The following is a 22110-nucleotide window of genomic DNA, read 5'->3' as shown; positions in this document are numbered from 1 at the left end:
TGTCTTAAAACTTATTAACAATAATACTAATAACAATCAACATTTTTCATGCTTTACAGTATACACAGTTCATTCATTCTGCAAAGATTCTTTGAGCATTTGCTGCATGGCAGGCAATATTCCATACTATAGTGAAATATATAGACTGTTTCTCTGATATTAGGGAATTTACTTAATAGGGAAGAAAAACATTCAATATATAACTGAACAGATAAATGAGACAGTATAAGAACAGATTCCATCTCAGTGGATTCTCAGAACATCCTTCATGTATAGATGAAGAAAATAAGTACTAGAGTAGTTGCCCAAAAATCCACAGCTAACTAAATCACCAAACCAAAAGAGAATCCAAGTCTTCTGCCACCAGGATTCTTTCTGCTGTACTAGACTATCACTGATAGAGACCTTTCTTTTAAAGTCTTGACAGAAATGCGTTTTCTAGCTGCTGGCCGGCTGTACTTCCACTGTTGCTCTGGGTAACTCTTCTCATGTCAGAGTTGGAGTTAAGAGAACACAAAGGGGATTCCCAACCAACTCTTCTCAAGAGAATTTCTTTTTTTTTTTAATTTTATTTTATTTAACTTTACAATATTGTATTGGTTTTGCCATATGTCAAAATGAATCCGCCACAGGCATACATGTGTTCCCCATCCTGAACCCTCCTCCCTCCTCCCTCCCCATACCATCCCTCTGGGTTGTCCCAGTGCACCAGCCCCGAGCATCCAGTATCGTGCATCGAACCTGGACTGGCGACTCGTTTCATATATGATATTATACATGTTTCAATGCCATTCTCCCAAATCTTCCCACCCTCTCCCTCTCCCACAGAGTCCAAAAGACTGTTCTATACATCAGTGTCTCTTTTGCTGTCTCGTATACAGGGTTATTGTTACCATCTTTCTAAATTCCATATATATGTGTTAGTATACTGTATTGGTGTTTTTCTCTCTGGATTACTTCACTCTGTATAATAGACTCCAGTTTCTTCCACCTCATTAGAACTGATTCAAATGTATTCTTTTTAATGGCTGAGTAATACTCCATTGTGTATATGTACCGCAGCTTTACATGGCCTTTTTTTAAGCAAATGATCCTTGATATGCACGTGGGGAGGAAAAGAGAGATGTGTCCTTGCTGCTCTTTCAAATGTACAAGTATTTTTCTAAGCAGTATCCACATTTTGAATTCTTAACTTCTGTGATTTTACACAGATTCCCACATCTCTCTTCATCTCAGTTTTCTCATCAAAAAATAAGGGGGATTTTACGTGTTTTGTAGAGTTGTTAAATGTTAAGCACCTACCGTAAAATTTTGAACACAATAGATGCCTAAGACAGTCGTCATTAATTTACAATATGGAGAAAACATCATGCTGGAAAAAAGAACAGGAAAAATTGTATGACATTTAAAACATTGAAAATTCAAAAGCTCCATATTTTAAAAACCTTTAAGGAAAAGCTAGGGGTAAAGCTGGCAAAGTATTTTCTTGATTTATTTTTCTTTTGGTCTCTAGCAAAAAGTAATTAACAAAGGAAAGGTGTAGCTTATAACACATGAAGGAGAAAGGGACTTTGGGAGCAAAGAACTCAGGAATTCCATGTACAGATTACATTTAGGGTCACTTCCCAAATCGTAACTCTTCCAGAAGGAATATTTTGCTTCAATATGGTCTTTTAAGTGTGTTTATTCCTGAAAGACTTGAATCACTATTGTGTAGGGATGGCAAGAAAATGAAAAATCACATTCAAATTTATGTCAGTTGGTAAAGAATCTGCCTGCAATGCCAGAGACCATGGTTTGGTCTGGGTTGGAAAGATCCCCTGGAGAAGGGATAGGCTACCCACTCCAGTATTCTTGGGCTTCCCTGGTAGCTCAGCTGGTAGAGAATCCACCTGCAATGTGGGAGACCTGTGTTTGATTCCTGGGTTGGGAAGATCCCCTGGAGAAGGGAAAGGAAAGGCTACCCACTTCGGTATTCTGGCCTGGAGAATGTCCATGGGGTCACAGAGTCGGACACGACTGAACAAGTTTCACTTTGCTTTTCTTTCTTATGTTCACTTTGTGACGCATACAGGAAAAAATGTAGGGATGGGGGATGATGCTTAGCAACCAGGCATCTGTTAGGTATTTTTTTTTTTTATGCATTGTATCATGTAATCTGCCTAACAATGTGGAAAGTGGGTATTGCTCAGCTCTTAATAGGTTGATATGATGGTGGTGAGCTGCATCCTGCTCTCAACCATGCCTATCTCCTGGAAGATCCCCAAAAGAAGTGCTCCATCAAAGGAAGGCAAACTAGCCTTCATGTAAACCAGGGTTCTTAATTCAGAGGCCTTTGAAAAATGTCAGTAAAGGGGTCTGGATCCAGTGGGGAACTCCTTCACCCCAGCTGCGCCTTAGCCATCTGTCAGTATCCTGACACGCAGCTGTGTCAGAGCCCTGTGAGGGAAGGATACTAACGGCACCATCACCCACCACCAAAGAAAATGAGGGGGAGAGAGACGTGAGTGTGAGAGGATCAGAGTGAGTGTGCCCCATTGCCTGGGACCCAGAGGTTTAAGCCACTGTCCTTTGCGGGCTGGAACAGTAGCCTCAGGCTGGGCTTCTGCTGCAAAGGAAAATAGCATCCAAGGAGAGGAGGAAAGAGAAGTAAGCAAGCCCTTTGACTGCCTTGAGATCTAGCTCAGTCTCTGTGAAGAAATAGAAAGAGACACTGCATTTGTGTAGTCCACTCCAGTCATAGAAAACACCTTCCTTAGGGAGTTCTCCTCCTTGACCTTAATCTTGACTCCTACCAAAAGCAGGAAAGAGATAAGATTTTTTAAAGCATAGTGGTGGGTATCCTTGTCTCTCCATTACAATTGGAGAAACTGTGGAAAAGAGGCTAAACTTGTCCAGGTCATGCAGTAGTAAAATTTCAGAGTCAAGGTACAGATCCAGGGTTGTCTGAGTCCAAGCTATCCTCCCAAAACATGCACCCATGCTGCACCTCTCCATCTCCTTAATTTTTTTTTTCTTTTTTTTTTTTTTAATTTTTTTTTTTAATTTTATTTTATTTTTAAACTTAACATAACTGTATTAGATTTGCCAAATATCAAAATGAATCCGCCACAGGTATACATGTGTTCCCCATCCTGAACCCTCCTCCCTCCTCCCTCCCCATTCCATCCCTCTGGGTCGTCCCAGTGCACCAGCCCCAAGCATCCAGTATCGTGCATCGAACCTGGACTGGCAACTCATTTCATACATGATATTTTACATGTTTCAATGCCATTCTCCCAAATCTTCCCACCCTCTCCCTCTCCCACAGAGTCCATAAGACTGTTCTATACATCAGTGTCTCTTTTGCTGTCTCGTACACAGGGTTATTGTTACCATCTTTCTAAATTCGATATATATGCGTTAGTATACTGTATTGGTGTTTTTCTTTCTGGCTTACTTCACTCTGTATAATAGGCTCCAGTTTCATCCACCTCATTAGAACTGATTCAAATGTATTCTTTTTAATGGCTGAATAATACTCCATTGTGTATATGTACCACAGCTTTCTTAGCCATTCATCTGCTGATGGACATCTAGGTTGCTTCCATGTCCTGGCTATTATAAACAGTGCTGCGATGAACATTGGGGTACTCGTGTCTCTTTCCCTTCTGGTTTTCTCAGTGTGTATGCCCAGCAGTGGGATTGCTGGATCATAAGGCATGTCTATTTCCAGTTTTTTAAGGAATCTCCACACTGTTCTCCATAGTGGCTGTACTAGTTTGCATTCCCACCAACAGTGTAAGAGGGTTCCCTTTTCTCCACACCCTCTCCAGCATTTATTACTTGTAGACTTTTGGATCGCAGCCATTCTGACTGGCTCAAACTCTTCCAGAAAATTGCAGAGGATGGTAAACTTCCAAACTCATTCTATGAGGCCACCATCACCCTAATACCAAAACCTGACAAAGATCCCACAAAAAAAGAAAACTACAGGCCAATATCACTGATGAACATAGACGCAAAAGTCCTTAACAAAATTCTAGCAATCAGAATCCAACAACACATTAAAAAGATCATACACCATGACCAAGTGGGCTTTATCCCAGGGATGCAAGGATTCTTCAATATCCGCAAATCAATCAATGTAATACACCACATTAACAAATTGAAAAATAAAAACCATATGATTATCTCAATAGATGCAGAGAAAGCCTTTGACAAAATTCAACATCCATTTATGATCAAAACTCTCCAGAAAGCAGGAATAGAAGGAACATACCTCAACATAATCAAAGCTATATATGACAAACCCACAGCAAACATTATCCTCAATGGTGAAAAATTGAAAGCATTTCCTCTAAAGTCAGGAACAAGACAAGGGTGCCCACTTTCACCATTACTATTCAACATAGTTTTGGAAGTTTTGGCCACAGCAATCAGAACAGAAAAAGAAATAAAAGGAATCCAAATTGGAAAAGAAGAAGTAAAGCTCTCACTGTTTGCAGATGACATGATCCTCTACATAGAAAACCCTAAAGACTCCACCAGAAAATTACTAGAACTAATCAATGACTATAGTAAAGTTGCAGGATATAAAATCAACACACAGAAATCCCTTGCATTCCTATACACTAATAATGAGAAAACAGAAAGAGAAATTAAGGAAACAATTCCATTCACCATTGCAACGGAAAGAATAAAATACTTAGGAATATATCTACCTAAAGAATCTAAAGACCTATATATAGAAAACTATAAAACACTGGTGAAAGAAATCAAAGAGGACACTAACAGATGGAGAAATATACCATGTTCATGGATTGGAAGAATCAATGTAGTGAAAATGAGTATACTACCCAAAGCAATCTATAGATTCAATGCAATCCCTATCAAGCTACCAACAGCATTCTTCACAGAGCTAGAACAAATAATTTCACAATTTGTATGGAAAAACAAAAAACCTCGAATAGCCAAAGCGATCTTGAGAAAGAAGAATGGAACTGGAGGAATCAACCTACCTGACTTCAGGCTCTACTACAAAGCCACAGTTATCAAGACAGTATGGTACTGGCACAAAGACAGAAATATAGATCAATGGAACAAAATAGAAAGCCCAGAGATAAATCCACGCACATATGGACACCTTATCTTCGACAAAGGAGGCAAGAATATACAATGGATTAAAGACAATCTCTTTAACAAGTGGTGCTGGGAACTCTGGTCAACCACTTGTAAAAGAATGAAACTAGAACACTTTCTAACACCATACACAAAAATAAACTCAAAATGGATTAAAGATCTAAACGTAAGACCAGAAACTATAAAACTCCTAGAGGAGAACATAGGCAAAACACTCTCTGACATACATCACAGCAGGATCCTCTATGACCCACCTCCCAGAATATTGGAAATAAAAGCAAAAATAAACAAATGGGACCTAATTAACCTTAAAAGCTTCTGCACATCAAAGGAAACTATTAGCAAGGTGAAAAGACAGCCTTCAGAATGGGAGAAGATAATAGCAAATGAAGCAACTGACAAACAACTAATCTCGAGGATATACAAGCAACTCCTACAGCTCAACTCCAGAAAAATAAATGACCCAATCAAAAAATGGGCCAAAGAACTAAATAGACATTTCTCCAAAGAAGACATACAGATGGCTAACAAACACATGAAAAGATGCTCAACATCACTCATTATCAGAGAAATGCAAATCAAAACCACTATGAGGTACCATTCCATCTCCTTATTTTGACATGGTATGTTTACATGTGACCATGGAGGAATGGGTGCTTACCATCCAGCACCAACATTTATTTTAGTTTAACTATTCTTAATGTATGTCTTATTCTAAAAGTATTGCATGCTTCCCTACCTTCTTGTACCAAGGCCAATGAACAAAATCATTATGAACATCAGTCTTATACACAATTCAGTGAGTTCTACAGGGGAATATTAAGCAGTATAAGCTAGAATAGAGACAGAGCTACCATCTCCCCCTGCTCTCAACATGCCTGGCCATTTCCTTATGTCCATTCCCCCTTTTTATCCTCTACACACTTTACCATCTTCCCCAGGAGTTTCTTATTTGAGGAAGTCAGGATGCCAAATAATCAGACTAATTTGAATTGCTTGTAAATAGTCCTTAAGTGCCTGATGGCATAAAAGATAGTGTAAAAGAATATGCTTGCAATGCAGGAAACCCGAGTTCGATCCCTGGGTCAGGAAGATCCCCTGGAGGAGGAAATGGCAACCCACTCCAGTATTTTTGCCAGGATAATCTCATGGACAGAGGATCCTGGTGGGCTGCCATCCATGGAGTCACCAGAGTCTGACACAACTTAGTGACTAAACCATCACCAGTCCTAAAGTGTAAGTCTGCAGGGGACTGTATGTGAATCAAATATGTAAGTTCTAATGCTGGTGCATTTGTTTGAGGAAGGCCATCTGGCGTAGGCAAAAGAAGAGCACGGGCTTTGGATTTGCAGCAAGTTGGGTTCAAATGCTGGTGGCTGCATAGAATTGCTGAACAACCTCGGCATGTGTGCTTAACCTCTTTGTGTCTACATTTATAAAATGGAAAGACTGTCACCCTTCAGAGAGTGAATCCTCACAGAATGAATGAGTCTATGTCTGTAAAGAGTGTATCATGACACCTGAGCCAGACCATACACTTTGAGTCGAGGTTAGGCCTCTCCACTCACTCCTCACTGCCATCTCCATGAGGGTTTCATCTCAGCTCTTAGCTGCATTTAGATGGGTTGCTAAATAAGTAATGTCCGAATAAGCAAGCATCCACTTTATGTCTTCCTTGAAACTATTTAGACTTTTGTTTTTTCATCTTTTCACTCTCCCAACCAAAATGTTGAGCCTGGATAGACTGTGTTAGCTTTTGAGTAGGAGTAGTTCATTTACCATGTGAATCGTACTTTGGGGGTAAGAATAGCAAGGAATGAACTCGGGTCATTGCCTCTGTCACCTTCACTTAAAAAGAACAGTGACTGAAATCACCTTTCCAGAACCCTGGAGTAGATGATAGTCTGTGTACATACAATCTCTTCCCTGAGATTGACACCTGTCAGTGTCTTCCCAGAAATTGAATGGTTCCATCTGGTGCAAGCCTAGCCTCGGGCAAAGGAATAACTGTCAGTGCTGTCCCGAGAACACCTAGATGAAGACGGTCCTCACTGAACATTCCGATCCACCCACAGGTCCACTGCACATGCATTAACGCTTTGTAGTCAGTCATCTGCTTACATTCTGACACAAGAAAAGAAAGCATTTTACCTGGTGTAAACAAGTACAGTCAAAATGCTGGCATTGTTAGAGCCAGCGTTTCATGGAATTAACAAACTTCCATATATGTATATGTGTATATACAAATATTTGTATTCACATATGCAAATAGGCAGAGCTTACTCACTTGCTATATATATCAATGCATTCAAGGGAAATTTTTCTTATTTTCTCATTAGAGAAAGAGTTGCAGCATTCTTCTATTCAATGACAAAATACCAATTATCTTGATGTTACTGTAATGAAACTATCTAGTGAATCTGACCATCTTACCACCCAACTTCTTATCTTCCATTTGTAGTTATATACTATTACATATTTACAATAGTCTTTTGACATGATCCCACTTGAAAAGTTCATATACTTTGCATGTTATAATTTAACAAAATTATTATAAGACCTATGTTTAATAGTAAAAAATGAACTTAAATATTACAAACTAGAATAGCTGCTACATTGCTTTCATTGAACTCTTTTTTTTTTCTATTGAAAAAAATAGAGATTCACTGTGATCAATAGCCTTGATTTCATGTACTAATTCTCTATTGCTGCTTAATAAATTCCCACAAATTTTGCAGCCTTAAACAGTAAACATTTATTTTCTTGCCCAAATTTCAGAGGGTCAAGAACCAGAAGTGCTTTTGCTGAATCATTCTGATTCTCTCTCTGTCTGGATTTCTCATGAAGTTGTAATCAAGCTTTTAGCAAGGTCTGGGAATTGAAGAGTAGCTTAGTGGGGCTGGAATATTTGTTCCAAGCTCACATGAGAGGTTTCGGTTCCTCACCGTACCTGGACCTTTCTCCATTGTATCAATGGGTCATAGGGCTGCACAAACATGGCAGCTGGCTTCCTCAGAGCAAGGGACAAGACAAACAGTGAGAGAAAGAGAAACACCAAAACAAGAGCTGCAGTGTGTTTTATAAACAATCTCAGGAGTGAGCGGCTTACTTTCTGCCGTATGCTGCTGTTCGCACAGACCATCCCCGGCACAGTGCAGGAGGCAGCTACACAAGGGTGTCCATGCCCGAAGGCAAGGAGCTGTCCTAGAGGATGCCTCCCACACTGCTGTTCACGATGTAGTGTGTGTAATATTTTAATAATTAAATCATTACATAATCTATACGTCTGTATAAACAACACAAAAATCTCAGCATCAAAAAAAAAAAAAATTTCACCATCATATTCTGGCTTGAAACATTAAATTGTACTGTTGCTGATTTTTTCAAGTTGGTATAATCATTGGTTTTTAAAAGTTACTCATACTTGACTTACAGTTCCTTTTTGTTGATACACCTTTATATCAGATCCTGAAATCTGAGATAGCACTCCACATATTATAAAACCTTTTCTCCATTACATAGGAGATATTAACTTCCAGCATTACCACTGCATATCAGTAAAACCTGAGCAGTCTGTGATTTCTGAATAAAACAGAAGTTTCTGTCTATAGCAGAGAAGGCAAAGAGATTTCAACTCACTTTCTCAAGTGTTGCTTATGAAGAATTCTGAGGCCACATTCAACCTCACCGACGTGTGTCTTGATTCATCAGCAGTGTCTGCTGTGGGTGCCAGGGGAAGAGGCGTGTGGGACACGTGCCACATCTTGTGGTCTCTGGTCTTCCAGAGCATGTTGCCAACACAGGAACTCTGTGGGATGAGCAGTAATAATGCAAACTGTAGGTTGGAATGAAAAGTTAAACAGTAATGCCTCCTCCCAAAACAAGTTCAGTATATAAGAGCTTTGCCTTTATGACTTCAAAGGAAAGCTGATTTCCAATGGGCATGTTTTTCTCATATCTTTCTAGTCTAAGTTCATTAGCTACCCTAAATGCTTGTCTGAATTTGGGTTGTTAAAGTGTTAGTCAGTCATGTCTAACTCTTTGTGACCCCGTGGACTGTAGCCCACCAGGCTCCTCTGTCCATGGGATTCTCTAGGCAGGAGTACTGGAGTGGGTAGACATTCCCTTTTCCAGGGGATCTTCCCAACTCAGGGATCAAACCCAGGTCTCCTGCATTGCAGGCAGATTCTTTACCATCTGAGCCACCAGGGATGCCCAGCTTGGGGTAGAATATCCTATTAGGTTGTTTCCAGGCAGGAAAAAATGTAGATCATAACCTGTATATGAATGAAATTTACCATTGTCAGCCTGCTGTATTAATTAAAGGCTTAAGTTACATTCATCATCTCATTTATAAAATAATGTACATAGTGTCTGTGTTAGGTAATTCTAACATGACTAGAAATTCGGGAGATTAGGGAAGGGAGGGTGGACAGCAAGGGATGTTTTCTGGATTGGAAATTAAAAGCTACTACTTTTAGGTTTTCCTAAATCCTTGGCAGATGATTTTTTTTAATTTATTTTTAACTGAAGGATAATTGCTTTACAATATTGTATTCGTTTTGCAAAGAGTCGGACACGACTGAGAGACTAAGCAGACACTCACATACGTTGACATGAAGCAGCCATAGGTATACGTATGTCCCCTCTCTTTGGAACCTCCCTCCCTCCCTCTCCCACCCCTCTAGGTTGTCATGGAGCCCCAGTTTGAGTCCCCTGGGTCATACAGCAAATTCCCACTGGGTATCCACTTTACGTACGGTAGCGTATCGATTTCCATGACACTCTCTGTAGTCATCCCACCCACTCCATCTCCCCGCCCCGTGTCCATACTCTGTTCTCTATGTCTGTTCTCCCTGCTGCTTGGCAGATGGTTTTAACTCACTTTAGTAGACACTGTCAGGAGCCCTTCCTCTGAAGACCTCATTAATTTGGCTGCTTTGATTAATTTTGAATGAGTTAAGAAAAACCCACAGACCTCTAAAGTTTAAGTCTCACTTGATGAACTGTTAGGGCAATTTCTATGCTCCTAACTTCAGCATCAGTAAGAAGCAATGGGGTAGGCTCCTCAACCCTGAGCATTTCATTCTTACTAAGACTATAATGAAGAAACCAGCAGAGGACTTGAGGGAGGGAATATGGAGCTTTTTAACGGTTTGTTCCAAACACTTCTTAACTATGAGTAAATTGTAAGGTATTGAAACCAGGTTTGGATGTACACATCTATGTGATAACTGGTTTTGAATATCCAGTAACTAGTACAGTGCCTGGTAGGTGTACAGACTGAATAACTATTAATATTTATCAAATGAGTGAATACTGTCTTTAAGGAAGCAGTTTTTTGGGGAAAAATATGGGCCTTAGTATCAGAAAGAGCTGGTTTTGTTTTTTTGTTTTGCTGCATGTATGGCTTGTGGGATCTTAGTTCGCCGACCAGGAATCAAACCTAATTCCTGGACTACCAGGGAATTTCCCAGACCTAGTATCTAATGTTTATGCCACCATTTTTTAGTGTGAACTTGGTGTAATTGATATTATTTCAATTGTCTGTACTCCCATTTCTCATCAAAAAACAAAGATAGCAGTTTATCCAGTTTTGAGAGTTGAATAAAATAACTCACCTGCCACAAGGTGAGTGCATAACAGACGTTGGTTTCCCCTACCTTCCCTTACATTATTCTACTGCTATTTGCCAGTGGAGGAGTTTTAAATGACAGCATTTGCACAGTTGTAAATAGAAACCAAGAGCCAAAACCTACCCCATGCCCCTCCCCAGCCAGCCAGAGCTGGGTGACAGGAGCAGAGAGGTGGCGGTGCTCAGGAGCCCGAGACGCCTGCGCTAGATATTCTATAAATACGACGCGGGGCGTAGCCGCTGAAGCACAGGATGAGCAACTGTCCTTCAGACAGAAGGCCAGCCAGCTGTCCAAGGTTGCTCAGAATGCCAGAGCCCACTGAAATGAATAAAACATCCAGATCCAAACAGACAACATCAAACTCTTTTTTTTCCCCCCCATTTAACCGATGACAGGTATGACTGAGGCAGGAAGCATGTTTTTTTTAGCATTTTATCAGAAAGATATAAAAAAAATCTTTAGAGATTGTGTGAAGTACTTTGGAAATTCATTACCTTTCTAGGGTTATACTTTTTTCTTGATTTCTATTTTGTTTAATTGTTTTTAATTTTGGAAATTCTAAAAATACAGAACAGTATGAAAAATAATAAAATATTATCCAGTACCCACTAACATTTTATTATATTTTCTTTTAGTATTTTTTAATTAAAAAATAGGACATTTTAGATCAAAGTGAAATCCCCTTTGTTCTTCATTCTCTGTCTTATCCCATCCCTGGGGACAATTGCTATTATGAATTTAAGGTGTATTCTTAAAATATTTTTAATACTTTTTATGTGCAGAGGACATACGAGTGTATTTTAAATGTACAAGAGGGACAGTTTAACCTACCTATTTTTTTGTATCTATCATCTTACAAGTTGCTTTTCTCATGCAGTATTGATTTAACCATGAATATCTTGATTAGTGAATGAGCCTTACTTGTTTTATATTATTTATGGTATTTGTAGGGTTATGACCAACCTAGATAGCATATTCAAAAGCAGAGACATTACTTTGCCAACAAAGGTCCATCTAGTCAAGGCTATGGTTTTTCCTGTGGTCATGTATGGATGTGAGAGTTGGACTGTGAAGAAGGCTGAGCGCCGAAGAATTGATGCTTTTGAACTGTGGTGTTGGAGAAGGCTCTTGAGAGTCCCTTGGACTGCAAGGAGATTCAACCAGTCCATTCTGAAGGAGATCAGCCCTGGATGTTCTTTGGAAGGAATGATGCTAAAGCTGAAACTCCAGTACTTTGGCCACCTCATGCGAAGAGTTGACTCATTGGAAGACTCTGATGCTGGGAGGGATTGGGGGCAGGAGGAGAAGGGGATGACAGAGGATGAGATGGCTGGATGGCATCACTGACTCGATGGATGTGAGTCTGAGTGAACTCTGGGAGTTGGTGATGGACAGGGAGGCCTGGCGTGCTGCGATTCATGAGGTCGCAAAGAGTCGGACATGACTGAGCGACTGATCTGATCTGATCTGATTAAATACTTTCATTTAGCCAAATGTGTAATCTTCTCTGCCTCTGAGACCCTTTAATTAAATTGCTCAATAAATACTAACTTTTTTGTCACTTTCCCTTCCAAATTTGGTGGCTGTATTAATCTGCTAGGGCTTCCATAACAAAATACCACAGACTGGGTGGCTTAAACTGGGTGAGAACTTTTTTCTCACAGTTCTGGGGGCTAGAAGGCCAAGATCAAGATGCCGTCAGGATTCACATCTTGCGAGGACCCTCTTCTGGGTGTAGACAATTGCCTTCTCAATGTGTGCTCACATGGCCTCTTCTCTGTGCATGGAAAGAAAGGTCTAGAGTATCTTCCTTTTCTTACAAGGACAGTAATCTCACTGGATCAGGGTCTCATCCCCATGATCTCACATAATCTTAATCATCTCCACAAAGACCACTTTCTCCAACAGAGCCACATTAGGGTTTAGGGCTGCAACATAGAGCTGGGAGGAGCAGAGGACCCAATTCATTCTATAACAGTTGCTTCTCCCTTAAATTACTTTCTACAGATCTCTAGTACCTTTTTCTTCAGCCAATAATCTCCAATACGATATAGTATATAATCTTTCTTGCTATATATTTGCTGAGTTTCATGCAAATTGCAAGAATTAATACACACCCAGTGCCCCTTCCCTCAAGATGTGGTCTTCAGTGGGAGAAGTAGCTGACGGGGTGCGAGGGTGTGGTAAGTGGAATAATGGTTCCCCAGTAATATTAATGAGCTAATCCCCAGAATGTTTGAGTATATCAGGTTCCATGGCAAAGGGGCCATAAAGCTGTAGGTGGAATTAAGGTTGCTAATCAGCCGACTTTAAAATAAGGAGGTTATCCTGGATTATCCATGTGTGACCAAACTAATTACATGAGTCCTCAACGGTGGAAAAGAGAGGCCAAAGGAAAGAGTCAAAGGAAAAGATATGACAACCAGAGATATACTGTGTGGCTGACTTTGAAGATGGAGGCTGCAAGTCATGGAATGTGGGTGGCCTTTAAAAGCTGGAAAGGAAAGGAGATGGATTCTGTCCTAAAGCCTCCAGAAAGAAATTTAGCCTTGCCAACACCTTGACTTGAGCTTGGTAAGAACCATGTTGGACTTCTAAGCTACAGAACCGTTAGTCAGTAAGTTAGCATTTTTTAAGCAGTGTTTGCAGCCATGTGTTACTGCACCAAGAGAAAACTAATACACAGAGTTAGAAGTGCAGGGGCAAGAGTGATGCTTATGATGGACCTATTATGTGTCAGGCATGAAACTAGGGAATTTATATGTTTTCTCTATATTTATTAACACTGTTAAGACAGTTCTTATGTTTTCTAGATTGGGAAACTGAGACTCAAAGTTTAAGTAAGTTTCCCTGGGACATACAAGTAATCCAGTGAGTGCCTGTTTTGCAGTTACTCAGTCAAGTCCGACTCTTTGTGGCCTCATGGACTGAAGCATGCCAGGCTTTCCTGTCCTTCACCATCTCCCAGACCTTGCTCAAACTCATGTCCATTGAGTGAGTGATGCCATCCAACCATCTCATCCTCTGTCGTCATCCCCTTGCTGTCTGGACAATACACAATTTCAGACCAGGTCTGCATGGTCTACTCTACTACTGTGTGTCCTTGGACAGGGCACTGGAACTCTCTTAGCTTCAGTTTCTTCAGTTGCCACATGATGTGAAAAGTTTAAGTCTGCTTGGGAAACAGGCATCACACAATTTTTATTTATACTGGATGAAGTTTTTATGAATTCTGTGATAAATGCTTTTAAAATGCTTTAGAGAGATAGTCTGTGATCACTGAATTAATCAGTCATATGAAGTACACTCAAGTCATGACCCCATGGACTGTAGCCCATCAGGCTCTTCTGTCCATGGAATTCTCCAGACAAGAATACTGGAGTGGGTTCCATTTCCTTCTCCAATTAGTCAGTACATTGCATCTTATAAAGCTGAAGAGCTCTTTTCAAGTGATGTCATTTAATCCATCCCAGAGCCTCCATATATATTGTTGTTGAAACCAACCCATATAATAGGGCCTCAGAAAGGAATATAACCAAGTGGTAAAATTCTCAGGAGTCAGATTTGGATCCAGATCCTGGCTCTAACATTCACTAGTTTTATTACCTGGGGTAATGGATTTCTTTGGAAGGAACGATGCTAAAGCTAAAACTCCAGTACTCTGGCCACCTCATGCGAAGAGTTGACTCATTGGAAAAGACTGATGCTGGGAGGGATTGGGGGCAGGAAGAGAAGGGGATGACAGAGGATGAGATGGCTGGATGGCATCACTGACTCAATGGACGTGAGTCTGAGTGAACTCTGGGAGTTGGTGATGGACAGGGAGGCCTGGCGTGCTGCGATTCATGAGGTCAGAAAGAGTCGGACACGACTGAGCGACTGAACTGAACTGAACTGAACTGAATGTATTTCACCTCTCATATGTTTTAGCTTCCTCATATATAAAATGAGGATAATAAATGTAACTATCTCTCCTTTACAATATAAATATAAATCCCACCCGGCTCCTCTGTCCATGGGATTCTCCAGGCAAGAATACTGAAGTGGGTTGCCATGCCCTCCTGCCATGCCAGATCCTCCAGGGGATCTTCCTTACCCAGGGATCAAACCCATGACTCATGTCTCCTGCATTGCCAGGCAGGTTCTTTACCACCGGCACCACCTGGGAAGCCCATATATAAAATATAAATACGTAAATATATAAACCAGGATCTATAATATTTATAAAATATAAGCATAAAACAAGTCTACTCTAAAAAACAATTAAGCCAGTTTATTCACAAAGCCAAGGTTGTACCGTTAGAAACCATCAGTATGTAAAGTTCATGAGAAAACTGTAAAGGCTGGAGGCATATTTGATTTTTATCCCATAACTTTTTATTGTAATTCCGGGTTTCTGTTTTATAGCACTCAAGGATTATGGAATCCATAACACTGATAAAATACCTCAAGAGTTTAGGGATGGTCTCATATGGGACCCCTCAAAGTTTCCAATTTTGTGATGCTGTTCTTCTCTAACATAATATATGTATTTATATCTTTATTTTTTAGTGTAGTCAGCTTAACTTTGATAGAAAAATAATATTAGGATTAGTATAAAAGTAGTTGAAACTATATATTTCAAATAATTTTAGTTTTTTTTAAGATTTGAAATTTGGTAATTAAAAAACACATTTAGTCAAAAGTTTATTAAACTTATTTTATTGGATAAATTAAATGAAAGCCTTACAACTTGTATTATAATTCTTACCATTTTATTATAATAATATTAAAAATTAAAATAACTTCTATATTTCATCTACTTCTACTCATAAGTCGTAATTTAATATAGAAACTTTGGCAAAGGTGTTGCAGACTTACTTCTAATTAAATTTAGTTTCCATTAATCTATAGTCTGACAAAGTCTTTTAATTACTGACATATGTAGAGTATTTATTGCCAGGTGTTTGTATGTTAGAAAGACAAGCTCTTTGATTTATAAACATTGTACATATATTTACTGGGAAAGTAATAGTCACGGCCTCATCTTGAAACCCTCTCTTGTAGCCCTTTGGAGCACCACTAGCTCACATAAGGGCGTAGAGGGAGCTGAGAAATGCAGTCTCTGCCTGGGAGCTGCCTCCTGATGACAGCTCCGCAGTGTGGGCCGCAGGCGTAAACAGGCGGCACTGCCCAAGGGCACCTTAGAGTACAAATGCACCAACTTCAACCGTCTATAGAGTTGCTTATTAGTGTCTAACAGGCCAGTGTCTAGGTACCAGTGTCAGTTGGACATGTTCTTAGAGGTCTTCTGAAATTTTTTATCCTATCACCATCAAAAACTGAAAGTTACCCAAAGCTGTCATCTGAGACCATAAAACAGCTTCTCTTTTTGAAAAATGTATCAGCTTTAGACTTGGGATGTTTTTGACTATACAATAATTGACAGCAATCTAAGCCTGTGTGTATTACTTGAAAAAATATAATTCATACTTTTCGTACTTTTTCAGGGCTTTTCAGTATTCGTTTTTTGTAAGTCTAGTGGCATAGTAATTTTTTCCAATATTATGCATAAGTAATATATTACTGTAGCTTTAGATTCTTGTACGTAATGTAATATGTAGGCCTAAAGATCTTTTAGTTAATTGGATATTTTAAAATATATCTTATGTATTTTTTATAGAGAATGCCATAAATATAGACTAGAAATAAAACTTGTCTTCAGAACCATAGAGATTTGGGATTCTGCTAATATTTGATCAGAGCCTCACCAGATTTCCAAATGCCTACTTGCAAAATTCTCAAAGTATTCTCTGATATTTAATGAGAAATATTCATTTTGATTTTACGGGTATATTTCCAAAATTATGTAAGAGAGAACTCTTTATACTGTGTATCAGTGGGAACAAACTGCTTGCAATCTTCTCTTAAACATGTTTGGGAATGATACTTTCTATTACTAATATGTAGTCATTCTCATAAACAGTGTCTGACAAGATTACACGCTGCGTCACCAAGGTTTGGTGACTTTTTTATGTCTTTATTGACATGGTTCACTTTTTGTTCTTGCCTTTTGATTTGTTTTCAATTGGGAATATTTATTAACTTTTTAAATTTTTCATTACTACTTACAGTTTATGGCCAGCTCTTAAAATTTTTCAGTGATTCCAAGATACTGGTGCCAGAAACATTTTGGATTAACATACTTATTTGTCTTTATTTTCTGATTCATACAAATATTATATACATAATATTACTCTGCCCTTCATAAAAAAAATCATAATTACTTTGACTTATTATTCTTCAGGTTTATCTTAAATAGATAAAATAATGCATGCAATCTTGTTAAACTCACAGTGACATATAAATAGTATCATTTACAATGAAAGATTAACAAAGGAACCTCTTTCATCATCACAGACTATTATAAAAATGAATTTCTACAAAACGAGTGCACTTTTTTATCTTAAAACCACTTTTCTCTTAATAAGCTGTCCTAAATTTTTATTTTGAAAGAAAGCATTTTGCATGCTAGGAGGTAAGAAACATAAGGAGGGTAATTATAATGGGATTTAAATAATTCACTTATATTTCTTTGCCAGTAAAATAAAGCATGTTCTCTTGGGGTTTTTTTAATAAGCTCTAAAATATGTCTTTCAAATTACTAATATTACAAAAGGAAACATACAACACTGTCATCTTCCTGGCTCAAATATTACTGTTTTCAACAGTAGATTTGGCAGTCATTCAGAGGCAAGCAGTATTAGGCTTTTTAGATTTTCAGATATATCTGAACTGCTGTTGATTGCTCCCCAAATCAGGTCAGATGCACTCTCTGCAGGAAGAGTTGCCAGAGGTACTGTATGTTCAAATGGAAGATTTTCGTGTTTCATAGTCAGCCTCATTTATTTTCCAGACCTCTAAATTTTTCATAGTAAGTAGCAGCATCTCACTTTGTGAACTATGGAGTCTTTATTAATTAAACAGAGTCAACAGGGCTGGTTTATTCCCTCTCTTCTCAGTTGAATTACCAAGCACACAAATCAGAGAGGAAATATTTCTAATATAGAATGTTTGCCTAGCCTGTAAATCTGGGATTATCTCATCATACTGATTATGGCAAAGCTCTTTAGTCACCATGCTCACTAGGACATAAAATTGAATGGTACACACACAAATGGCCCCATTCCAGCATCACAGGAAGAATTCCAAGTTTTTCTTACAGTAGTCAGAAAGCCCTAAGTATTAAAAATTTTTTAAAAGACAGAAAAAACAAACAACAACAGCAACCAGGATCTTTATTGAATACTTAATTTTTGCCAGGCACTTTTTGCATTTTAGAAGCATTGGTTCTGGATGGTTTTACAAAAAAGCCAGGTGTGAAATGTGTACTTGAAGCGTAAAAACTAACCCTCTGTGGCTTCAGTTTTATTTTTTCTATTCTATTTGCATGTTTGGTACTAAGGATGTGTTTTCCAGTTGTGAACAGAGAAGTATATTGTGAACATAAGATAATCAATGTTTTTTGGCATTATTTTGTATTTGGAGAAAGATCAGATATTGATTTGTTGATATAAAGTGCCTAATGAAGCTTACTGTCAAGGATGACTTTCTGGTGGTGGACCTTTCTAATATTGATTGTTCAGAGTCTATAACTACATCTTCTTGAACATTTTACTTTTGCTTATTTTATGTTATCAATTCAGTGGAATGTTCGTATATGGGCAGCAATAATATTTCAAGCATGAGAATTTGTTTTTTAATATAAATTTATTTACTTTAATTGGAGGCTAATTACTTTACAATATTGTATTGGTTTTGCCATACATCAACATGAATCCTGCCATGGGTGTACACGTGTTCCCCATCCTGAACCCCCCTCTCACCTCCCTCCCCATACCATCCCTCTGGGTCATCCCAGTGCACCAGCCCCGAGGATCCTGTATCATGCATCGAGCCTGGACTGGCGATTCCTTTCACATATGATAATATACATGTTTCAATGCCCTTCTCCCAAATCATCCCACCCTCTCACTCTCCCACAGAGTCCAAAATACTGTTCTATACCTCTGTGTCTCTTTTGCTGTCTTGCATACAGGGTTATCGTTACCATCTTTCTAAATTCCATGTATATGCGTTATTATACTGTATTTTTAAGTCATCTAAGAAAGCATGCACCTGCACTCACCCCTCGGGTAACTGTGCCTGGTTCTCTTCCTTCCCACCCTCCCCAGTTAGGAGGCATTGTAGGAGAGGAAGGATTCACAATAATTTATAAAGTCTCATCTTTGGGCTAACCTATTACAAATGTGCTGATAAAGAGTAAAGTGAATACACTAAGATATTAAAATTAGCAAAACTATCCCATCAAACTTTCCTATCAGTTTTAAACGGGTACTTTGCACAGGATGGTATGTCCTCATTTGCCCTTGCCGTAGTATTCTAGCCCTCTGTGTTAACACTCACTGGTAATTCCTTAAAATCACTTTCAATTTAGGCAGCTTTCCAGCTTTAAAAAACCCTTGAAATGAAGTTAACCTGTGCAAAATCACATGCTTTGTAGGTTTAGCCTCCATAATAAGAAACTGTGCTAAACCATTTTAAAGAGTTCATAGTAATATGGATTATTGTCAAGAGAATAATATTTCTTTGTGTCACATAGCCACACTCTGAGGTTTTAGAACTATGAAAATATCTGGCCTTGCCACCTCCACCTTATTCTTAAACAATTTAAGCACTTTTAGTCTGTCATGAAGCTATAAGTGATCTTCTTCCTTAGAGAGCTGCATTTTCAATATCTAAACAGAGGAATTGAACAATTTGTTTTGGGGAATATAGATGGAATTTAGAGTACAGGATTGAAAACAAATCCAGTAATGACACTGAGCCTGACCATTGGTATTAAGTCCATCATCAACAGCCAATATAGTAAGTGCCTGTTTGCAGTCACCCCCAAATTGTGCTCAATGGTGCAGTCGTCCCGTGTGTGCTAACAGGCCATGGTGCTTTAAGTATTATTACAACTCTTCAGTCGCTCAGTCGTGCCCAACTCTTTGTGACCCCATGGACTACAGCATGCCAGGCTTTCCTGGCCATCACTGACTCCCAGAACTTACTGAAACTCATGTCCAATGACTTGGTGATGCCATCCAACCATTTAATCCTCTGTCATCCCCTTCTCCTGCCTTCAATCTTGCCCAGCATCAGGGTCATTTCCAGTCAGTTCTTCACATCAGGTGGCCAAAGTATCGGAGTTTCAGCTTCAGCATCAGTCTTTCCACTGAATAGTCAGAATTTATTTCCTTTTGGATTGACTGGTTTGATCTCCTTTCAGTCCAAGGGACCCTCAAGTCTTCTCCAGCACCACAGTTTGAAAGCATTAATTCTTCAGTGTTCAGCATTCTTTCAGGTCCAACTCTCACATCCATACATGACTACTGGAAAAACCATAGATTTGACTAGACAGACAATTGTCAGCCAAGTAATGTCTCTGCTTTTTAATATGCTGTCTAGGTTGGTCATAGCTTTTCTTCCAAGGAGCAAACATCTTTTAATTTCATGGCTGCAGTCACCATCTGCAGTGATCTTGGAGCCCAAGAAAATAAGTCTGTCACTGTTTCCATTGTTTCCCCATCTATTTGCCACAAACTGATAGGACTGGATGCCATGATCTTCGTTTTCTGAATGTTGAGCTTTAAGCCAACATTTTCACTGTCCACTTTCACTTTCATCAAGAGGCTTTTGAGTTCCTCTTCACTTTCTGCCATAAGGGTGGTGTCATCTGCATATCTGAGGTTATTGAGATTTCTCCCGGCAATCCTGATTCCAGCTTGTGTTTCTTCCAGCCAGGCGTTTCTTATGATGTACTCTGCATATAAGTTAAATAAACAGGGTGACAATATACAGCCTTGACGAACTCCTTTTCCTATTTGGAAACAGTCTGTTGTTCCATGTCCAGTTCTAACTGTTGCTTCCTGACCTGCATACAGATTTCTCAAGAGGCAGATCAGGTGGTCTGGTATTCCCATCTCTTTCAGAATTTTCCACAGTTTATTGTGATCCACACAGTCAAAGGCTTTGGCATAGTCAATAAAGCAGAAATAGATGTTTTTCTGGAACTCTCTTGCTTTTTCCATGATCCAGCGGATGTTGGCAATTTGATCTCTGGTTCCTCTGCCTTTTCTAAATCCAACTTAAATATCTAGAACTTCTCAGTTCTGTACTGTTGAAGCCTGGCTTGGAGAATGTTGAGCATTACTTTGCTAGCCTGTGAGATGAGTACAATTGTGCAGTAGTTTGAGCATTCTTTGGCATTGCCTTTCTTTGGGATTGGAATGAAAACTGATCTTTTCCAGTCCTGTGGCCACTGCTGAGTTTTCCAAATCTGCTGGCATATTGAGCACAGCACTTTCACAGCATCATCTTTCAGGATTTGAAATAGCTCAGCTGGAATTCCATCACCTCCACTAGCTTTGTTCATAGTGATGCTTCCTAAGGCCCACTTGACTTCTCACTCCAGGATGTCTGGCTCTAGGTGAGTGATCACACCATTGTGGTTATCTGGGTTGTGAAGATCTTTTTTGTGTAATTCTTCTGTGTATTCTTGCCACCTCTTCTTAATATCTTCTGCTTCTGTTAGGTCCATACCATTTCTGTCCTTTATTGAGCCCATCTTTGCATGAAATGTTCCCCTGGTATCTGTAATTTTCTTGAAGAGATCTCTAGTCTTTCCCATTTTATTGTTTTCCTCTATTTCCTTGCACTGATCACTGAGGAAGGCTTTCTTATTTCTCCTTGTTATTCTTTGGAGCTCTGCATTCAGATGGATATATCTTCCCTTTTTTCTCTTTTGCCTTTCACTTCTCTTCTTTTCTCAGCTATTTGTAAGGCCTCCTCAGACAACCATTTTGCCTTTTTGCATTTCTTCTTCTTTGGGATGGTTTTGATCACTGCCGCCTGTACAGTGTTATGAACCTCTGTCCATAGTTCTTCAGGCACTCTTGTCTATCAGATTTAAGTCCCTTGAATCTATTTGTCACTCCCACTGTATAATCATAAGGGATTTGATTTAGCTCATACCTGAATGGTCTAGTCATTTTCCCTACTTTCTTCAATTTAAGTCTGAATTTTGCAATAATGAGTTTATGATCTGAGCTACAGTCAGCTCCAGGTCTTGTTTTTGCTGACTTTATAGAGCTTCTTATTTTTGCTGACTGTATATAGTCTTCTCTATAGAATATATAGAGCTTATTGAATGTATAGAGCTTTTGCCTTACGCTGGTCATAGCCAACATCCTCTTCCAACAACGTGAGATGACTCTATACATAGACATCACCAGATGGCCAATACTGAAATCAGATTGATTATATTCTT

The 22110-nt window shown here is 39.1% G+C and overlaps 1 protein-coding gene across 3 annotated transcripts in view; it reads left to right on the top strand.

The window, feature by feature from the left end:
- STXBP4 (syntaxin binding protein 4) overlaps positions 1-22110 on the top strand; it is a 234196-nt gene that overhangs the window by 204652 nt on the left and 7434 nt on the right. The window lies entirely within an intron of this gene.

Source organism: Bubalus kerabau, chromosome 4 (genome assembly GCF_029407905.1).
Source record: "Bubalus kerabau isolate K-KA32 ecotype Philippines breed swamp buffalo chromosome 4, PCC_UOA_SB_1v2, whole genome shotgun sequence".
NCBI classification, from domain to species: Eukaryota; Metazoa; Chordata; class Mammalia; order Artiodactyla; family Bovidae; genus Bubalus; species Bubalus kerabau.
This window is presented reverse-complemented; position numbering and strand designations above follow the sequence as displayed.